General features: G+C 36.4%; 1 protein-coding gene across 2 annotated transcripts in view; it reads right to left on the bottom strand.

The window, feature by feature from the left end:
• PEX5L (peroxisomal biogenesis factor 5 like) overlaps nucleotides 1–21,605 on the bottom strand; it is a 110,434-nt gene that overhangs the window by 40,090 nt on the left and 48,739 nt on the right. The window lies entirely within an intron of this gene.

Raw genomic sequence — 21,605 nt, 5'->3', positions numbered from 1 at the left:
TCATTGCTGTTGAATTTACTGTAAGGATTATTTTTTTTTAAACTTCACTTTTCTTAAAAGTCACTTAATGTCTTGTAAATATTCAAGAAAACATTAAAATATTTTAACAATACTTAATACTTTAGCCAAACAAAAAATGCACTAACATCATGTGTCATACTGTCTTTGAAGCCATGCTCTTTATTTTTAAAGGGTATTTATTTTCTTGAATTCACATGGATTTCTGTCTTTTTATCTCTTACTCTTGCAAGTGACAGAAAATCGGAGCGTGCACAAAAAGCATGGCAGCAGAACTGTGTTACACTAGTGACCCTGGTCACATCCTTAGTGTTACACTTATAAAGCTCCCTTTGATTTCTGTGGAAGTTTCAGCTGTGCAAGGACCGCAGAATCTGGCTCAATAAAAGCAGCATTTTACACTAGACTTAAATATATGCAAATACGTAAAAGTCTATTAAGAAGAGGGGTTCGTTACTACCACATCATATTCTAGAATTACTTTCACTAGCACTATATTTTGCATCCAATAAAAAAAAACCAACAACCTATTGCTTATACTGAACTACAGGTAGTTTCAAAAACATTTCATCAATTGCAGATAAAAACATTACAAACTATTGCAGGGGTTTTTTTTAACAAATTTTATTAATCATCAGGTCAATGTTAGGTTAGATTGCTTGTGCAACACATCACAGTTACCCTACAGAGAGTTCTTTGCATGCTGCAAGAAATTCTCAGAGCAGAAGTGTCATAAATGATAAGCATGCTGGATTTGTGATGCCTTTGATATCCAAAGAACTGCAATGTCATTGTAGAATTAAATATATTTAATTCCATGAGAATTACTTCTAATTGTTAAGCATATCAAAGGTTCTTGGCCAATTACGTATTTACTCTGTTCACCACTCATATGACATATTCCAGGTCTATGAAGCTTGTTTCTAGTATGATGCGTGGAGCTATCGTTAGCTAGCACTAGTAACATGCTATTTGATCTTTATAAAATGTAGTCCTTTGGTGCTGAGTGCTACAGCAAAATAGTTTATCAGCTAGAAAGGATGCATTGGGAAGCATGCAGTGCTTTTTATTTCTTGCAGAATAAAAACCCACCAAAGCAAAGGTCAGGTCACTTTTTTGAAGGCAGAGCCACTTTTTCTTCAAGGTTTCACCTACTGCCTGAAAAGAGTCACGATACTTGTGTTAGTGCCTGCTGTTAGCCTTTCATAAACATAACTCTGCAAAACCCAGGGAGTGGTTGACACCATATATAATCTATATCATCAGTTTAAAGTGACTGCAGTACAATTTAGAACAGTAACCTGATGAATACCTCTGTGCTATTTTTTATGAGCAGATTTGTGTATTTGCTTGTCAAAGCAAGTGGTTTAATACTACTTTTTTAATTAGGTCTTTCTTTTAGCTTTCTTAAATGACTGCGTGTAAGTCAGGTTGATATATTTCTGGCTACTCACCCTATGGTATGAAAAAAATCATTCTGAAACTAGAAGTTAGTAGGCAATTTCCTGGATACCAAAGAGCAACGCTCCAAGAAATAGTTTAAATTCTCTGATTCTGGTGGAGAGATATGCAGGTGACCAAGTCATTGGAAAATCCAGGCTTTATTCTGATGACTAACAATGCATTTTGTTGTCTAATGTAAGGTATGCAAGCTTGAAAAATTTGATCCCTGTATTCGCTGTAGTGAATACTATAATATTCAGGCCTTGCCCCTGAAGTGATTAGGCAGAAGAACTGGAGAAAACAGTTTATGACCAGGACAGCCTTGTTACTGTTGTGAACTGCAGCTGGAATGATAATGTCTAGCACATTTATTACAATAACTACTGAAAGATAGTTCTTTAAAAAAAAAAAAAAGTTGCTATTTACTTGGCCTCCTTCAATATGAAATACTGTTTCCTAGCGTTTTGGCTTGCTGTGTGTATTTATCTGCTTACTGCTCCAACTCTGTAATTCTGTAACACTTAATTTTACACTTGCCAGGTCTTTAAAATGAATAGTTTGTTGATGGCGCAGGTTTGCAAGGTAAGTTATTTTCTCATGTAAACAACGGTTTAATAATTTAGTAAATTAATTTCATCATTCCATGTTTGCCTGCAGTATATAGATGGAAACAATTGTGATGCAGAGCATGATGAACTATGTACAAATCATGACAAACACAAATTGATGAAGGAAAAATATATTATTTGTTTTCACAGACCATACTGCTCAGGAACAACTAAGAAACATGCCAGTATTTCATCATTTGATACACTTAGAACAGTTCCTTTAGAGTATGTCTCCTGAGCCCTACTCCTTATTTTGCCCTTAGTGTTCCCATGAGGCTAAATATTAATAATAGAATTGAGTTCAAAACTTAATAATGGTTTCTCTAGGTTTATCCTTTGGGATCACATAATGGATAGTAATAGACATTTCCAAAGAAATATGCTGATTTGGCAGGATTTTGTAAGGAAATACCCTGGTTTTTGCAGCTGGTGTTTCTGAATAGTTCCAAATTAAGTTTTGTACAAGTCACACTATTTACATGTGGTACTTAGTAGTGAGTATTTAATTAAGCTATTGTAAGAGCATATTAATGTAAATTTCTAGTGCAGCATACAGTTTTGGTTTTTTAAATCAGTGATGCATATAGCTTTGTAACCTTGCTCACGTACAAGAAAGCTTTTCTTCTTTTAATACATGGGACCAATGGACAACCTTCGAGTCACGATGGGCAAATCAGTTAGCATGAATACATGGTCATACCTGAAACATTACTGTTTGGTGAAATACTACATAATTCTGTAATTCTTCATTACAGTTGTTTGCAAATTTGTTCTTGTATATCAAAAGCCAATGGCCAATGCCTTTTAAATGTTTAATATTTTGACAACAGTATTTAAACTATAATGATTAATGACAGACATTCTTTGTCATCTTCTATGCAATAAAATGGATTTTATCTAAAACCATAACATAATTAGAAGTTTGCTTTTGACTAATATTTAAGGTGCTTGAGTCCCAAATTCACCTTTTGAGAATATTTATGCCAGTTGTTCTTGTGAGGAAGTTAACAGATAAATTGAATGATCACATTCCTTTTTTTTTTTTTTTTCTTTTTCTTTTAAATACTTTTACACAGAGAGAGAAATTTTGCCTTTATATCAACCTGTACTGTTGCATTTATTTTCCAAAGAACCTACCAAGCTGTTTCAGCTTTACTTGACACGCTACAGTGCATCGCTCTTCGCTGGAAATCTCAACACAGGCATGTTTAAATTTAAGCTTTTGTAAAATAGAAGTTTTAACACAACTTCCCTCATAAAGAAATTTGATAGAAAAAAAGTGATATGCTGACAGTGCTAGTACATGTGTGATATGATTACTGATTTCATATGGCATCCCTCCTTTCTAGTTGAGGAGAAACAGAATAACAACTTGCTGCAAACTTTATGAAAGATGCATTAGTGGTAACTTAAAGTTAGAGTAGCTGTAGTCTTCCTATGTCAGGAGAATGAACAGACAGAGCTTCTGTAGGTGTTGAACTCGGGACACCTGGCTGCTCTCCGGATCCCCAGGCAGCTGATGTATTGGACTTACGGTATCAATTAAGCAGCCTATTCAAAATGGATTGCTGCACCACAAATCTTTTTTTGCTTTGTGCAATTTAAAAATAAAAATGAAGGGACAAACTTGGCTTTACTGTTCAAAATTATGCAGTGCTAATATTTTTACCTCTAAAAATGAGCATGCACAGCTATGCAATAGTACCGTGACACTGCTAGTGCCCACAAAACAACTCTGAGCTGTTGATTTCACCTAAGATCTGTGTTTATTACTTTGTATTTTGCCCTTCTCAGGCTTTTCTGTTCATGTGTTCTCTCTGTCTTTCTTCCATTATCTATGCCTTTCTACTAGTGTTATATCTTGTATCCTGGGTACCATTAAAACCAATGAGAAACCATATGGTGAGGCAGCTTTATGAACCAATACAAGACGGATTGTAAATCCAGAAAATTCTGTTTCAGCAAAGCTCTTGGGAGTTTTTTCTTATGAGTTTAACAAAGTGAGGTATATATCTAAGGTAAATGGGAACACAATTGCTCTAGGCAGTGCTCTGTGGAAACATCTGAACAAGCTCTATGCTGTGAACTGGAAGCAGTATTGTCAATGAGGACCAGCTTTCAGGACCTGAGCTAGTATTCCCATATTGTACTTGCATCCTTTAGAACCTCTTATCAAGCTTTCTGTTAGTAATGCTCCAGCCTCTCTTGACATGACCTGTAGTAGTAAATTCTTATGAGATTATGATGAAATACAGATAATGTTGGCTACAGAGAAGGAATTGGGTAGAGGAAGGCTTGCCTAAGAAGTAATTGACAGTGAAGCAGCTAAATCCATGTTGGCTGAGTTCAGAGTGTACTACTCATCTTTAATTTCTTTCCTTTTTCATTTTTATGTTGATGGAATCCCATCTTTCAATATTAATATGGGAAGACTTTTCCTTTACTGCATACAAGAAAATTGGCAAAGAAAGAGATAATAGCTGATGAATGTGAAGGTTTGTGCTGATTACCTTTTACTTTCATTGGGTTGTGTCTTACGTCTATCTAAATGTCAAAACTCTGGTTAAATTGCATTCCAGTTTGAGAAGCATTTGCATGAAATAGCATTGTTAGGCTTTCTGTTTATTGACCACCAGTAACTGTTGTATTTCATGTGCTTCCTTCAGAAGTTCTCATTCTGCTGCCTATTGATTAATTCTGAAATACAAGTGGGATTGTTTCCAAAGTATCTCCGGTGAAAGCTCTGCAAGACCCATTTTGCTGTCAAGAACTTATGCAAAGTTATTGTACTTAATGCATCTGAACACATCTTATGACTAGAAATTAATAAACAATTCTGTCAAATCTAACTCATTCTCTATAAAGGTAGTATGATTCCTGCAGGCTAATAGGAGGAAGATGCAGTGAAACTTTTTTTTTCCCCTCTTAAGTAAAAAAAAATTATTTGGAATATATATAGGGAATTTGTCTTTTGAGCAAGGTAACACTTTCTAATGTTGGAACAATAATGTTGACCTAACTGTCAGCCTGGAACATACAGCAAGATTGGCAAGAAGAGCGAAGTCTGGGACAGAACTAACTACTAAAAGGTTGTTTAAGGTTCTGGTCCTTTTATGAACAAGTTATATAATGTAGCTGCTTGTGATAGCAGGCTTGGGTGAGATGTTTTGCAGCCCTTTCTTTCTATGCAAGCATCATCTTTTAATAAGACCATTGCAAATATGTCGAAACTATTTTTTAGCACTTATTTGATTGACTTCTTGATAATTTGGAACTGCATTATCAAAGGGGTGAATCTTTGACTGCATAACGGTATTTGACTTCAAAAAATTTCAGGGAATAGCTGTGGAATTTATTTCATCTCTGCCTAGTCTGTATCAAGGAACATTGTGATATCATTGGATTTAGCAACTGACAATTTCAAATTTGTTTGGTAGTCTTCAGCAGAGAACTAATACTAAAATATTCTCTCTCTCTCTCTCTCAGTGGGGGTTCATTTTATGTTGACTTCAGTATCATGAACCCCAATCATAACATACACATAATAACAACAGAATGAATTTATTACTATGGTAATGCATGTACTGAATTAGAATACAGTATTCTTCTAGTACTAGTTCAAGGAGCTCAAAATAAACAGATTGGTGGCTAATGTTCTGTCCATTGTTTAAATGTGTTTACTGCACACACGATGTATAAACTATGTATTTTACTCACTCACTTTCTCCCAGCACATAATGTATTGTTCTCTAAAGTGTTAGGGGTCCCTCACCTCTGAAAGCTGCCACACAATTTTTAATGGATTTGTTTCACAAAATGTTCAGAGAACTCAGAGAAACAGTCTATGGCAAATGTAGTAAGATTAAAGACTATACAGGAAATCTGACTTGCTACTTTGATACACGTATTGCTGATGAAACAAGTTCTCCTGATACGACTGCCAGTTTTGTGCACTTTTTCACATCAGTTATTGTTAATGGAGCATGATGCAGTTAATGTTGAACAAAGGGCTACAGCAGTGGCAAACGCTAATGATAAAGTCAGAAGCACTGAGCGCTCCTGGAACAGCTGCCTGGCAGTCAGGATCTGCCATGATGTATGTGTGTGTGTAATGTAGATCTTGCTTTCATGGCACAGCAGTGAAGATAATTTAATTCCAATCACATTTATTCACATATATGAACAGTTGGGCATTACACTTTATCTGGTTTTTTTAAATGATAATTTAAATTCCACTTCCTAATAAAGAAACAATACTGCCTGAGTTACGTACTTGGGCTGGAACTCTGGTAGATTGTCAAAAATTCATACCAGTGAGAAAGCAGTGCAATCTGTGCCTTAAAACATTTGGTACACATGCATTCTGTTTAATAACCATCAATGTTGTAGCATATAAAAAAACAGAGCAGAAGATAATTTTGAATAATCTTCCATGTCCTTGTCTCCTCCTGAATCCCACAGAACCAAGAGACATGCTCCAGCAAATTTTCTTTATAGTGCTCTGCTGGCTCCCAGACCCAGATGTTTCAGCTGACACAAGTTGGTCAATGGACCATAAATACTGAATGGAAGAATTTGATAAATCCACAAGATTTCTAATCAGCATACAGAAGTATGCCTTCTTCTACATGCTGTTCTTAATATATTAGTTTTAAGAATTAGTTACAGATGTATGTAGACAGGAATCGTTGACCTCAGTCCTTTGCCCCCCTGCTTTAGGAAAGTTTAGTTCATTTCCTGAGTGATTTGAGGGCTTTAAGTTTGATCGTCAGGGAGAATTGTTAAGAATTTTGATTTAAATCAGACAGTAAAGATTTCAGCATTTAATTTTAAATCTAAGAATTATTTATTAAATGTTATTAAATGTTTTCTCTTTAAAAAATCTGTAATTTGTTATTTTGGGGGGTAAGAGTTGAAATTATATTTAAATTCTTTTACACTCTTCCAAGACACAGAGTGTGTTAATCCAAAATGATGAGTAAACCATTTAATACAGCTGAAATCAAGTTGGATTATAAGTAATCTGTGGACATGAAGAATTTTTTTATTAATGCTAATACTGTTCAAGATGTAATGCCACAGCTAGACTAAATACGGAATTTGTGCGAAGTTGAGTAAACAAGACAGTTAAAAAAAATATACATAACTTGTTCTTTTAAAAAATAATTGCTTAGGAAAAACAATGAAAACAAACTAAGAGGTTGTATTTTTTATGTGGAAAAATTGGAGGCTTACCAAAGAGTAGGAATACAGAATAGTCTTCATAGGAAATTCAGAATACAGAACATTGTTCTGAGCAAATTGATGGTTGTCTTGTTTCTGAGCCTGTCATATAAAATGTTTTGCAGGTGTAGTGACGGGGTAACTCTGAGTGAAATTAATAACTGTTCTTATTTAACCTCAGGCAATGGCTTGAGCTACACAGCTTGAGACAAGCATTTAACTTTTTACATGCTTGTCACAAATGTTTATATATGTTGGGAATCTTGATTTTGATGGTTTTGCTTGGATCTACTTTTGCATTATCTCCGCCTTTAACTCTGTTGCTGTTAGAGAGAGATTCCGGTACTCTAAGGTGTGGAGTACTGAGAGTCAAAACATTAATTTATTAATATAGCAAAGGCAGCGTTGACTAGAGCAAAATGTGGAGTGAGTCATGGCATAGCTTAAATATTGCTGGAGTGTGTGTTTGTTTTTTTTCTTAATATAAGGACAGATCCAGCTGTTCCCAGAAACTGGCATGCCTTAGCTATTATATCTTAATATCATTAATGTTTCTCAATTAAAAAATGCACTTAGAAATGGTAACGCAGAAGTATTTTGGCCTCACGTGAAAGGTGATCTCCAGGTACCTAGTAGCAGTCTGTCTTCAGTCTCAGACTCCAGATTTTGCAGAGAAAAAGGTGGATGATCTCTGGAGAGAGATCAGTCTGTGGGTTGTTCTGTCTTTTAGTACTTCTTCACTTGGGACCAATGAGCCTCTGAAAAGCATATGACAATACTTTCAAGCATGCATAAAAGAAAACTAGAAGTATAACTGTGCCTGGAATATGAGGCAAGTTCTTTTAAAAAAGAAAGTGATGCAGGTTTTGATGTTAAAATGGTGTCATCTGTGCCCTTCCTCCCTGGAACATAGCAGTAGTGTGGCTTTTTTTCCAGTGTTTGTAAGCTTAAGTCCTTTGTTTTTCTTGTTCCAGATATAATCATAAAACCATTCACTTTACAGTTGTACACCTGTGTAGCCAAAAAAAAGGAATTAAGTCCCATTAGCCCTACCTTCTTTTTTTGTGGGTACTTTCTCTAGATTGGGCAGAGACTCATCGGACATTGAGAAAAAGAGAGGCAAGGAAACAAACATAATTTAAAAGCACAAAAAAAAATCTTACAGAGCTAAAAGAAGGCTCTGCATGCGTGCTAATCTGATCATATTCTATAGTTAGAATTCTATGAAAGTCTTAAGATAATTTAAATCCTCTAACTGTGGTTTTCTGTGCAGAAAAGAACTGGCACACCTGTAGAGATTGTTACAGAAATTTTTATCAAAAATGCTGGATGCACATAGCTGTTGTCTGTTGATTTCTCTGGCTTTTACATTAGGAGAATAAAAGAGTCTCTGTTGCTTATTGCCACTGTAGGGATTGTTTTACTTTTGTTTGGAAAGCCCTTAAGGAAGGTGGCATTATTTAGGAAAGGTGGAATTACGTTGAATAAGGGCAACTGTTCGGATGCCCTGTTACTTCAGAGTTAGATAAAATTCTGCATGCTCTTTTGAATAATAAGAAATGCATTCAAATAAATTAACTGGTATATGTGTCTTGTTCAGTGCCTAATTTCAGAACCGTTTAAAACTTGTATTACTTCTAAAATGACTTATTTTGGTTTTTCTGATTTTGCTTACAAAGGACGACAGCTCGGACACAGAAGACAGTTTGTAATGAATTCTCATCAGTATTAACTCTTATTGAAGATTAGGATGAAAATCTCAGGATTTGAGTTCTGTAAATCTGCGGTAAACATTATGTGATCAAAATCCATGCCTTCAGTTTAATTCTTTCATATAGATTCTTTCTCATCAGGCCTGTGATCAGACCTGTACATGTTAAATAATGAAAACATGTCATGCTAGATGGCAGCTTTGAAAACAACAGGTCAGGATAGTTTATTATTAAAAAATAATTTTAGGACTTATTTTCTTGACCTATTTGAGTTCTCTGCAGCCACCATTGTGAATGCTGCCAGGATAGATTTAGCAATTTCTGTAACAAAATAATTTGATTCCCACCATAATATAAACATTTGCTACCCTTGAATTTATTATGTCATTTTTCTGCTACAACCTTAAGATTTGAGTCCTTTCTACAGTGAATGGAGACGAAAGTAGAACAGTTATAGCCCTTTGTTAATAAAGGGGCTTTATGCTCTATCCTTGACCCAAAATTTATGCTGTCTCTCTTGTGCTGTATGTTCTGGGTAACAAAGGTTTCTGAATTTTAGCGTATGTACTTGCTAGAATAAAACTCTATTTTTAACACAGTATAGTAGAATATGTTTACCCCCTTATTTTTATTCCTTAAAAATAGCCGGTTGCTGTTTATCAGACAATAACAACAGTAGATGAGGCAGTCGAATAAGAGTGTGACTGCAAAATAACTTAATGTCCCTGACCTGGAGGTGGTCTCTGCTCACAGTTTCAGCTTTGGAATGATCTCATCCGAAGTACTGAAGTATGTTAATGCTGCAAAAGCAGCATTAACGGCATCGTATAAGCCCATTTACAGAGGATTATGCTACTGTCCCTTCATTTAGCCCCTTGCTTATCCACACAGTTTGGAAACCTTCAGGAAGGAAGTTCTTAAAATTGAGGTATTATGAGTGTACTCTTAAAAGATGCTCTTAATTCTTTGGTATGTACTATTAGTGTGGAGAATGGACTTTTCTACTGTAGTACTGTAAAAATATTGTAATTACAAAAATGAAAAAGGTGCACTAGTAGATAATTCGAGACCTAATCAGAAGTTCAGCTGTCTTGAACAATTAAAAATTCATTCTTCTATCTTTATTATTTAGGATAATTTTTTAGAATGATGGACCACATCAGTTACAGATGTCCCTTTTTTATATGTTTGCAAGTATTCTGTATTATTTTTGGCTGCCATGGATTTAATTTCATCTTACAGCAGTGACAGTGATTAGCATTTGGCCTTTTCTACAAGGAGCTGAAAGCAATATCTCTATTTCTTATAGCCAGCACATCACTGATACCAGATATGCTTTGTATTGTTCTGTTTAAACAGGCATTCACCCTCTTCTATGTCAAATTACTGTAATGCAATCAAAAGCACTACTTTTCATAATTTTCTTTACCTCCTTACTTATTTTTGCATACTTATAAAGTAACAAGCATCTATTAAAGAAAAAAAAAAAGAAAAAAAAAGTACTTATTTGCTCTACACATGCTTTAAAATGTATGCTTTAACATTACATAAGAATGTTTATAAAGCACACTATGTTTTGAAGTCCAGATGTGCTTATGTTGTCAGGTTCCTCATTAGAGAAGTAAGATCTGTTTGGTTTTTTTTTTCTGTAATTTAACAGTATTTCAAAATTCAGTTACTTCCTATCAGTTTGAGGATGGTGGTGAGCCTACACTTTTTATAGCAACTATTTAAACCAACTTACTTTGGCTGGTAGGGCAGTAATTTTGTTTAATAAAAACTCTGTGGGTATCTACAGTGTGATATCTGTGACCATGTAGTAAAAAGCAGCTGGTAATGGTAAATGCCTCTTACAGAGAGGTTCTTGATTCTCAAAACATCTTAATTATAAATTTATATGGAAAGAGTTGTTAAATCATCAATTATACTTGCTTTGCAGCTTCTTTGGCACTTACTTTATTGGGATGTAAATGATACTGCTTGTATTTCAAAATTGGCTTCTGGTATATAGGAAATCCCTTGGATGTACTGTCGCACTAATTAATAGATTCTGCCTCTTCAGGTGGGATATCAAATCTAGCATCAGTCTGTCCTATGCAGTTAAAGCTAAACTAAATCTTCCCCGTAGTTCAAGGCACAGTAATCTAACGCTATGGAGGTTAAGTTGCCCGACAATAGCATGACAGCTATTGTCAGAAATATTTTTCCTCAGAGGTTCTATTAAAAAATAGTCTGTGTTAGTCTTTTAGTCCAGCGCTATGAGCTGCTTGTGTCCCCATCCACAAGAACGCATTCATTTAGCAGGGACTGTTCTTGAACATCAAAATAAATCTTGATCAAGTAAAAAAGCAGGGATGAGTTAACCACTTTCTGGAGTGTTTGCAGGCAGCCTCAATAAATATGCTTATTATCAGAGAATTAACAAGCTGGTATCTGAGGGAAAGGGGTGCAGCAGCTTGCTCGTGTTTCCCGTTTGTACTGAGTAATAGCCAGGGATGTAGCTGACAAACACGTGGAGGGCGGTACAGATATTTCTGGCACTCCAGCATGGAATGCTAATAGGTATTAGGCTTGACTGTAGACAGTAAGCAGTGGAATTTCAAATCTATATATCTATATGTATCTTGACTTTTTCTATCCACTGAGAACAACCAAACCACCACAGGAAATGAAATACTAGTTTGCTGTTGGTGTAGTCCAGCAGGAATTCACTCTATTGTCTCCTGGTGGGTTTAGGAAGAGAGGAGAGTGGCCTTAGAGAGCTCTTCTAGTGACAATGCTCCGACTGTCTGAAATCAGTCTATCAGGGAACACTGTGAATTTTGTATTCACCAAAACACACTGCTGTGCCACTTCACTCTGAAAAAACTTGTAAATAAGGAAGTCTTGATCCAAACTTGACTCTTTCCCACTAAGCTTCAAACACTTCATGTTAATGAAAAACCAGTGAAATAATGTGAAAGATGGCATTGTCAACATAGATCGATAAAAATTACCTGAATAAATACATAGGCATATGCTTAGACTGGCAAGGACTGGAAGATTTATTTCAGCCCAGGTAGGATGAGCATAATTGAGGAAAAAAAGAAGTTGTCACAGATGGTGATAGCAGTGAGAGGCCCAGAGACATGGGCTTCAACCCAAAGTTTGCTACACAGGAGTTACTGAGGTAGGATAACACATCAGAGCAACTGCCAAAATCTCAGGCTCTAAGAAACACGCTTAGTAACTAATTAAACTTGCATATTTGTGAAGAGAGTGAATCGAATCATTCCTTCCTATGGAGAGATGTTGATGGGTAGAAAAGTGAACTGAGAAACGTGTGTGTTGGTCCCAAGGGATCAGTGCCAGAGAGCATCCGGCAGAGATGAGGGAATGAGGATTTCCAGGAGCGAGGCAGCCTGCGGTGTTGGCATAGTGTAGCTACTGCATGGTCCAAGTAAGGAAGAATCACCTATGATTCTGTGAAATGCCTGGTAGAATGGGAAAATACTGGTGTTTGCCTCTAAAGAATGGTGTTACCTGGGCCGCATACAAGCTGCCTTGTTTGAAACCCTGCCAAGCTACAGCTGATTTATGAAGGCTGAGTTAAGGGTGTGCACAGCATGGCCAGGATTTTCTTTTCTCCACTCCTGTATGCACCTTAGCATAAAGTGCCCTTAGATTCATTAGCAGCCAATAAAAAAATTCAAGCAACTGATTCATGGCCAATGAAGTGGAAAGGATAGCTGGAGCTATTTTCACACACTCATTTCTAAATTGTACTATCCCCTCATCAACTACACTTGAGTTTTTCACACATTTTGTCTCATTATTAAGAAGTTCCTTGGTCAGTAACAGTGACAATGATTGAAGACAGTTTGGCTAAGGTTGATGGAGAACTTGTTCCTATTTCCTAGTACATGAAAGACCATCTCCTTTCAAATGTTACTGTTATCCTTAAAGTGTTGAAAAATAACCCAGCATTTCTTTCATGCCCATGTGCTCTCACAAGCAGAGGAATAACTCCTTGGCTGCCTGCTGAGGCTGTTGCTATTTTCTCCAAAGGTTTTTTTTTTTAGGTGTTGGCATTTTCTGTCAAGTGCTCACCTTTTCTGTGAAAATATAGTTTAAATTTTAGCCTTCCAGAGTGAGAACTCAACAATTTTATTAACTGTGTATTATTTCTGCATACAGGCTTTTTAATTTTTATTTATGCTTGCCATCTGATAATATCAGAGTCTGCGCGTCAGTTTTTAGAAACTCTCTAAGATCTGCTTGCAAATGTAAAAATACGCATGTTAGTTTCCATACATACAGGTAGCTGGAAATCATTAGTAAAAATGAGACATTGTCTTCTGTGCAAAAGTGGGATTTTTGAGAGTAAGTGTAGATCAGAGACACATGCAGTGAATACAAGCAAGTGCTTGTATTTTGTGCTGCATTTTGAAATTTGAGTCTGAAGTTTCCTTGTTAATTTGTGAATCAAAGGCTATGTGCACTATTGGCGTCACAAGAACAAAATACAGGCTTTTGTTTGTCTTGTAGCTGCCTAACTTAGATCTCCTATTACTAAGCATGACTTATTTGTGAGTATTTCAAGTTAGCTACTTAAGTCTAATGAGAGGTATTACAGATACCACCAGATCAGCAAATTATAGATGACTTTCAGTTGTTACAAATACTACAGGAGCTAAGAAAGGGAGGACTTTCTTTGCAAGGTTTTGCAGTAAGATGTTTTTTTACTTTCAAGAAAGTAACTTTAAATTCCTGGGCTGTGTGAGACCATGTGTTGTAGTAATTCCTAGTAATTCATAGCTCTTAGGGTTATAATATTCCATGCACTCACCTTAATTGACCTCATATATAACTGATATCACAAAATGTTTTTGTTTTGAATATCACTGTCTCTCACAAGGAATATCCTTAAAAATAGATATTTTTATAATGAAAAAACTAAATTAATGGAATTTTTAATATTCTACTTGTGAAGCTCTCTAGTGCCGCTCTAAAGTACAACCTCCCTGGTCATAGAAAAAGCAAGCTCAGACTGAGAGACTGACTTGCTCTCTACTTCGGCCTCATGAGATGCATCCGCAAAAACAATTCTGCTATTTGCTTCATCGTGTCAGTGCCTCGCTTCTCCAGCGGGAGCAGCTGCACAGAGCACTCCCACAGGCAGTGACTTCGGCAGCCTGTTCAAGTGGCATTACTTGATCTGGAGGGGAATGCTTTATTTTGGAAAGATGCTTCCTTTCTTCTCCTGGGTCCACACTTCAGGTCAGGTGTGATGTTGTGCAAAGAGGATTTAATGAATTTTCAGTTCTGTTCTGCATCTCCCTTCTGTGCCCTTAGGATTCTCTGCTGGCCTTCCTCTTTTTTTTTTTTTTTTTGCTGCTACTTGCGTACTCCTTATAGTACAGCCCAAAAGTTAGCAGAGCGCCTGCTATCACAGTAGTATTCTATTGTATGTAATGGTTGAATTTTGGATAATCACTTGCTGTCTGTCTCAAGATTTCTACAAAGCCTCCTAGAAAATAATTTAGAAAATAGTAATGTAGGCTAGTTTTTGACCCTTAACTTTACTTCACAATAAATACGTCAGCACTTGAAAGTCATCCTCTGAGAATTACATGTTCAGTGAGTCAGAAATACTGTTACAGAACTAAAATTAGATACTCCTCTTTCACTTTTTGACTAGCAGGAGGTTTGTCCTGGTGTACGTTGCCCACTATTGTTTGTTATACTGAATATCATACCTAGAAACAATAGGAAGTGTTCATAAAGCAGGATGTGAAATATTGTCTAGTGAAACTGCCAAGTTAGAATGACACTGAGGACCAATAAAGCAGCCGGGGCTTCTTAAGAACACATCTTATTGCAATAGCTATTGCACAATGTTGACATTTCTCCTAACTTGTTTATATACAGATTTAATATCATTATTTAGAAAAAAAGATGTGTGAATGGTCTGGAATACTGAGCAGCTTACAAAACGATCTGAATAAAGCCATGTCCAAACCTAGATTTAGCAGGAAAACTGCTGGGACCTCTGCTCAGTTAGCACCAGCAGCAGTGCCCGTGCTACGGGGATACCCTTGTAAATGTTCTGTTCGTATCCAGATTGCATCTGCTGCTTCTGATGTGTCTTCAGTTCATTGGCTGACTGGAAAAATCACTATTTAAAAATTCTTGTTGTTTAAATAGAATGCAAAATTATGAAAATATTTAACTTTGCATCAAATGGAATGTTTTAAGTCCAAGCCTTCTATATAGTTACTGAGGTGACAGAAAAAATATAGGTCAGAAGGAAATCACTAGCTGAATATCTGGGGCTGATATCTCCAAATATTTTTCACGAAATAGCTGGGGATGCTAATAAACGTATGGATGATACAAGACTTGAAGGCATCATTAATAGAGAGGCTTATCAGAATAATAGAACCAAGATGAAAGGTCCTCCTAATAATAAGGAACTTCTGCTGTTATCTGGGAGACTGTCATTTGGAAATAACCAGTAAGAAAAACCACCAGTCAGTCACAGGCCTACTGCAAACTAATAACATTATGCAGCTGTGAACTGATCACATGTATTTCAGTTCAAGACAGGAAATGTTTCTGTTGTACAAATACTTCTAGGTTCTCATCTAAATACCATAGTCACATTTGAGAAGGGTTGATTGACACTAAAAGATGCACAAACGGGCCAACTGGGGAGATGAAAGCTTTTATTAAAAAAAAAATAGAAATTTTAAAGTTGCCTTTTTAGCAGAATAAAAGATGGATAGTGACTATATTTAGGCTGGAAATGAAGTTTCTGAAGCTGTCTAAAAGAAGTAATGAGAAAAAAAAATTAAATGGATCTGTGCATACAGAAAGGACAGCAACCTATTATTCTAAGGGATTGGACATTCACGTGAATCCATGTTCTTGGGTTTCTAGCTTTATTTTTGATGTGAATGCCTGCCAGTTTTGAACAAATGCCATTTCAAAATGAGGATCCAAAATTCTCAAAAGATTTTCAAACTAAGAAGCTGATTTCTTATTTGTTGGGTAAATATACCTTATTGACTCTTCTTTTTTTTTTTTTTTTTTTTTTCCCCAATGAATGACATATTGGCTAAGAAATTCTGTGCCATTTTAGTTCTCTGGTTTCATTCTCTCTCAGCAGGATACTTGCCTGTTGCAAAACCAGCAGACTTCATACATTTAGTAGTCTATAAAAAGACTCTTACTGCTTCATCTTCTAAATATTTCCATGACATAGTTTTGATATTAAAACAAATACAGACATTTGCTTTATGGCACATACTAATCGTGACAAAACTTTTTTTGACAAATTAATACAACAGCTGTCAAAGGTGATTGTATTTGTGTCTCGGTGAAGCTCATCAGAGCAGGTAGGTGCACCCTGAGAGACAACCTATTCCTCAAATGCAGTGCTGACATCTCTAATACTATCTCTCCTTTTTATAAAACCTGGACACAGGAGTAACTAAGCTACACTAGTCTCTTTGAGAGGGATTTTTTTTTTTATTCAGAAAGCAAATGTTATATTATTCCTCATGCCCGAGCCTGTGATTCAGCTATGCAAGTTATGAAACTCAGCCTTTGGTGCTGAGGTATACCTGAATTCAGAATAGGGGTCTCTGAAAACAAGATGGTTTCACCCTATCCAAACTTTTACCTTTGGTGCACATGCATTTGCTGTATTGCAGATACAGCCAGCCAGTCTATATCTGCTGTATTTTTCGTGAAAAATCTGTGTTCCTTGGATGTTTATAAAAATTGCATGCAACTCTCAGTCATATCGGTCAATCCCCCTCAGTCAAAATAAATGTGGACATTTAAAACCATCTTATATATGTTCAACTGATTTTTTTTTTTTTTTTGTAACAATGCTACTCCAGAGCTTAATGCATTAGACGTATCTTTTTTTTTTCTTTGTTGATCTTGCTATTTCCATGGATTAATTTCAAAGGGAAAAAAAAATTCATAATTTCATATCTCCTTTCTCAGTTGTTCGTTTTGTAAGAACCACCTAATGTTAGCAGCAAGTAGAATAAAATCAGCAGGACTAAAGGGATGTAAAGGAATTTATGAATTTTATGGCAAGGCTCAGTGCTCAACAGGAAATCTTTGCAATGTGGTTGTCATCTCTACAGTAGAACAGAACAGCTTCTGAGAGTTTGATGTTTTTCTCCCTGGGGTCCTGGTGGGTGGATGGATGTGAGAAAACACTTCTATAAAGGAGTATTAACTTCTTAAAAATTGTTCAGAATCATGAACCAAGGCTAGAGGCCATATAGCAGCATACTGGCTAAGAGGATACCAGTGTGAAAGAAAATCGAAAAAAGTAAGGGAACATGGCACAAAGGGTAATGAATAAGCACAGCTATCCCTCGGCGCTTTAAAGAGAAAATATTTTTCCATAGTAGAGTTTTCTAAACTAGTTTCAGTTATTAATGTGAAATCAAAGATAAGACTACTTAAACTTCTCGCAGTAATGTCTGTAGTCTTCTACTACTTTCATATATGAAACTATTGAAATAAGAATGAAGAGCAACAGTAATCATACATGTGCTTTGTCCCATCTAGGTTGCTGGGAATTTATGCTGTAAAATAAGCTATTGAAAAAGAATACTGGTTTTGCTCAGAGAAATCCAGAACAGTTATTAGCTTTTGTACTGTAAACCTAGCAATTATCAAAATGGCTAGCAGCCAGTTTAAATGGTTACAAATACTCCTACGGTAAGGTTTTATACTGCTGCCCATCCATGCTGGTATTGCTGTATTATGAGCCCGTGAGAACATGAATACAGTGTGTTCTATAAATATTTCCTAAAGCCGGACTTTTGGTAGCTCACAGCAGGAATGGGCAGTTTTGCATGTCCCCTCCACTTTTAGTAAGGTCTGAGTAGTGCAGTTATAAAAACATCAACTATATCCTGGATTCTAGTTGTAGCTACGTGTGACACTTGTATTAAGATAAAAGCTTGTCTAGGATCCAAATATAACAATCTGTTTTAACATGTATAAAGACTAAATCTCACACATTGAAATACTAAATATAATGCCCTATCTGTAGTTAGGGATGTGACACGGGCTAGCTTTTGTTATCTGCCCTTAGAGCATTAACCTGGGGGAATTTAGACAGCGGTTACGGCCTGACCCTGTAAGATGTTAAATGCTCACAATCCCATTGCCTTCTCCAGCTATAAGGGGTACTCAGTAAATCCCATAAGCAGGAATTACATTTAGCAAAATAAGTCCTCTTTCTCTTGCTGCAATCAGTTGAGTTCCTGAATTAGTGGAAGCATTCAGAATCCATTAAAAATATTGAAAATCAGCCTAAAGTTTATATTCAGTCAGCACAAAACCATGTCTGATTTGAAATTTCTGATGAAGCTGATAATTGTATTGTATGAATGATAGGGAATTATGATCACGAAACATCTTGAATATTTAGAAATGGGAGAGCCTGGAGATAGCCCCAGTCAGTGTGCGCAACTGCAGGCAAGATACACAACTCCTGGATGGTAAATACTCCTTATCGGTTATTCTTTGCACAGATTAAAAAAAAAAAAAAAAGTTGTTGACAAAATTCACAATCCTATTTTTAGTTTCACTACTTCTCTCTGTTCCAAATACCATCAAGGATTAAGTAGCCTTATAGAGAAGTACTGATTTCAGGAGAATAGAGATAGCTGTGGAGGTGAAAAGTGCTGAGGTCAGACAGGAGAAGAGAGAAAAAAGATAATGAAAAATGTCAGAAGTAAAGAGAAGGAAAAGACTGATGAGATAATCAGCCCTCATGAAGTATGCCATGGCATGAGCTCAGCCAAGGGTTTATAAGAGGCAAAGGTGTTAGACATGATGAAGTGAGATTATAAGCATACTCCATACATTAAAAGTTTCTCTACTTTCACACTCATATCTGTAGCAGTGATTTTTTTTTTGTTTGTTCGCTTGTTTTTTAAAGAGTGTGTTTGCAATTAAAAGCTCAGAGGGAAAAAAAACAACCGAAAAACAGTTCTCCTTTGGACTTTGACAGCCTAATCTTTCCAGAAAGTCTGCCACAGAACTTGTAGCACAGAGTGTGAAATGCATGGGAGCAATGGAGAGCTACAGCAAGTGAAGCTTGGGAACTGTGTCTGTGTTATAATTAATTCATCATCGCAGTGCACTTCCACTATTATTTGCGTTTATAGGTAATGGTTAATATTTGTGGACTTTGGAAGATTTCCACTCAAGCTAGAGCAGTCTCATGGCAGTTGTGAAATCAGAATATCAACACAGCATGTTGCTCTAACTGTACCATCTTACACTCATAACTTGTCCTGTGTCCTTACTTTGAGGGAAGGTGAAATAGAGCCAGCTGGCTTTGGAGATATTAGATGTGTAGCTGGCACACTGCTTCTGTTTCCCTGGTATGACTTGTTTTGTAATAATGTATTTTTAATAAGTAATAATTCTATTAAAGTGGGCAGGTGATTGAAATATGCTAGTGCAATTTATATTTTATCTCCAAGTCTTTGTGTTATCTTTTGTAGTCATTCTTACATTTTTTTCTAGTTGTGTTGTTAAGTCTTCAGAGAAGTAGATCTCTTATGTTTGACAGTCTTATGAGACAGATGCAACTATATGAAGTCATGCCACATCAGGACCAAGTTCTCTTGAGCTTTTCACAAGGGAGGAAGGATGGCGTCTGTTCAGGACCACACGGATATTGTAATGGTTAAAGGTGTCTTTGCAAGTTCTCATATCAGCTCATTTTCAATAGGAGCTTTGCTGTGATTTACTAAAGCTCAAAACCATCTTGTGTCCAGTCTTCAGCAGTTTCTGGGCTACAAATGAACCTGGACTTCTGCACATGGTTAGAAAATGCTGTCTCCAGCTGCTGCTTGCAAAAGGCTTTGTATTCTGAGGCATAACACTTTTCTGCAGGGATAAGTTAACTGAATTTATATATATCACACTAAAAGTCATAATCTAGAGCATTAAGCTTTTAAACATGTGCAATCGACCTTGTATAATGAAATTCTTTTACTGCTTATGTTAGTGAAAAGATTCAGTGAAGTGAGACATTTAATTTTTCTAGAGTGAAGTCTTTTTAAAAGACCAGTTAGGAAGAAGATTCAGCAACTGCAGAAACATGAGCATAGAAATTTTAAAGCTTCTAACAATGGATGCTCATTTTTCAACACGCCCTCATTTGCAATTAATCACATTATCCATCATGCTTTCCTAAATGTACACAAGGGTGTAAATAAGTATGAAACTTTCAACTGCAAAGTCCCATTACTTGCAAAATTTTGTAGCATTCATTCTACCATGTTATTTTACCCATTGTGTATGTAAAATACCAAACACTGACAAGTTGTATAGAGCATGCAACCTTTCTTTTTGAGACTAATGGTCTATCGCACAATCTAACATAGATTTAAAGCTTCCAGTAAAATTCCAGTAAAAACTAGAATTAAATTATTAAGCTCTAGAGTACTAAATCAGCCTTAAAAGTAGCCTGTGGAGTTCTACTCTACACAATCCTCTTCTTATAGTAGATTTCCAGCTCCCAGTTTGCATTCTAGCAGTGATAAACGTACTGTGACTGGGAGCAGCTGTTTATGATGGTACCTAGCAGCTGAAAAATACCTGAAGGAGAATGCCAGAAATCTGAAGTTTTAAAATCTACTCTAGAAACTTTCCACACCTCACCCTTAGAGGACAATTCATTGACAAAGATTAAAGTTAATTTTGGAGGAAAAAAAAATATTAAAGTGTAAAGAGTGTATCTATTTTTCTCCCCGCCCCGCCCCCCCCCCCCCCCCCCATTTATATCTATGCACCTTCTGAAACTGAGTGCCTAATTGTACCTAAACTAATTGAGGCACATCATATTGTGTGGCTCTTTAGCCTCAAATATGTTATAAATTCAACACGCTCCTTCTAAAAGACTCGGGTATGAAGGGTTGTCTCCTGGGAATCTGCTAGATCTGGAAGGCCAGGTTCCCCCTAATTCTATCTTGGTCATTTTTAATGCACCCTTCTTTGAGGTAGTAGTTCCCAGGTTTCTGATATACCTTTGCTAGGAAAATGCAGTTTTATTTTTGCTGCAATATCTTTTAAACCAGTTCAAAGTATGTATGAGCCTATATTCTCCTTTTGGCAAACCTAGGTGGACTTCTACGTTCATTCAGAAGCAGGACTGGGGCCTAATTGTTGATAGAAAGGTCGAAGTCGGAGTTGCTTATAGCTGTGTGCAGCCCCTGTGTTCATGAGTCAGGCTGAAAGATGGCTCTGTGCTGTCACCAGGCCATCTCATCGCTCTGGTACCAGCTGCCCAGTATGGATTTTGGGTACAACAGTAGCCTTGTCTTCTGTATGCTCTTCCTGGAGGAGCTGAGTTAGGAACGCTCCAGGTACTGATGCAAAGCATAATCTGTTTCTTCTTACTGTCCTCCTGTCTAAGCCCACCTGATGTAGCTATTATCTGCCTGCTAATACTGTGACTCGGGCTTTGCGTTAAATGGAGGAAGTAAAGGGCATCACAGCACGGTGCTGGAATTGAGTCCCTGGAAGTGCTACTTATAAGACACTAGTGGCTTCTCTAACGTCCTCA

This window comes from Chlamydotis macqueenii, chromosome 9 (assembly GCF_036417535.1).
Source record: "Chlamydotis macqueenii isolate bChlMac1 chromosome 9, bChlMac1.mat, whole genome shotgun sequence".
NCBI classification, from domain to species: Eukaryota; Metazoa; Chordata; class Aves; order Otidiformes; family Otididae; genus Chlamydotis; species Chlamydotis macqueenii.
Note: the sequence above shows the minus strand (reverse complement) of the source record. Positions and strands in the feature narration are given on the sequence as shown.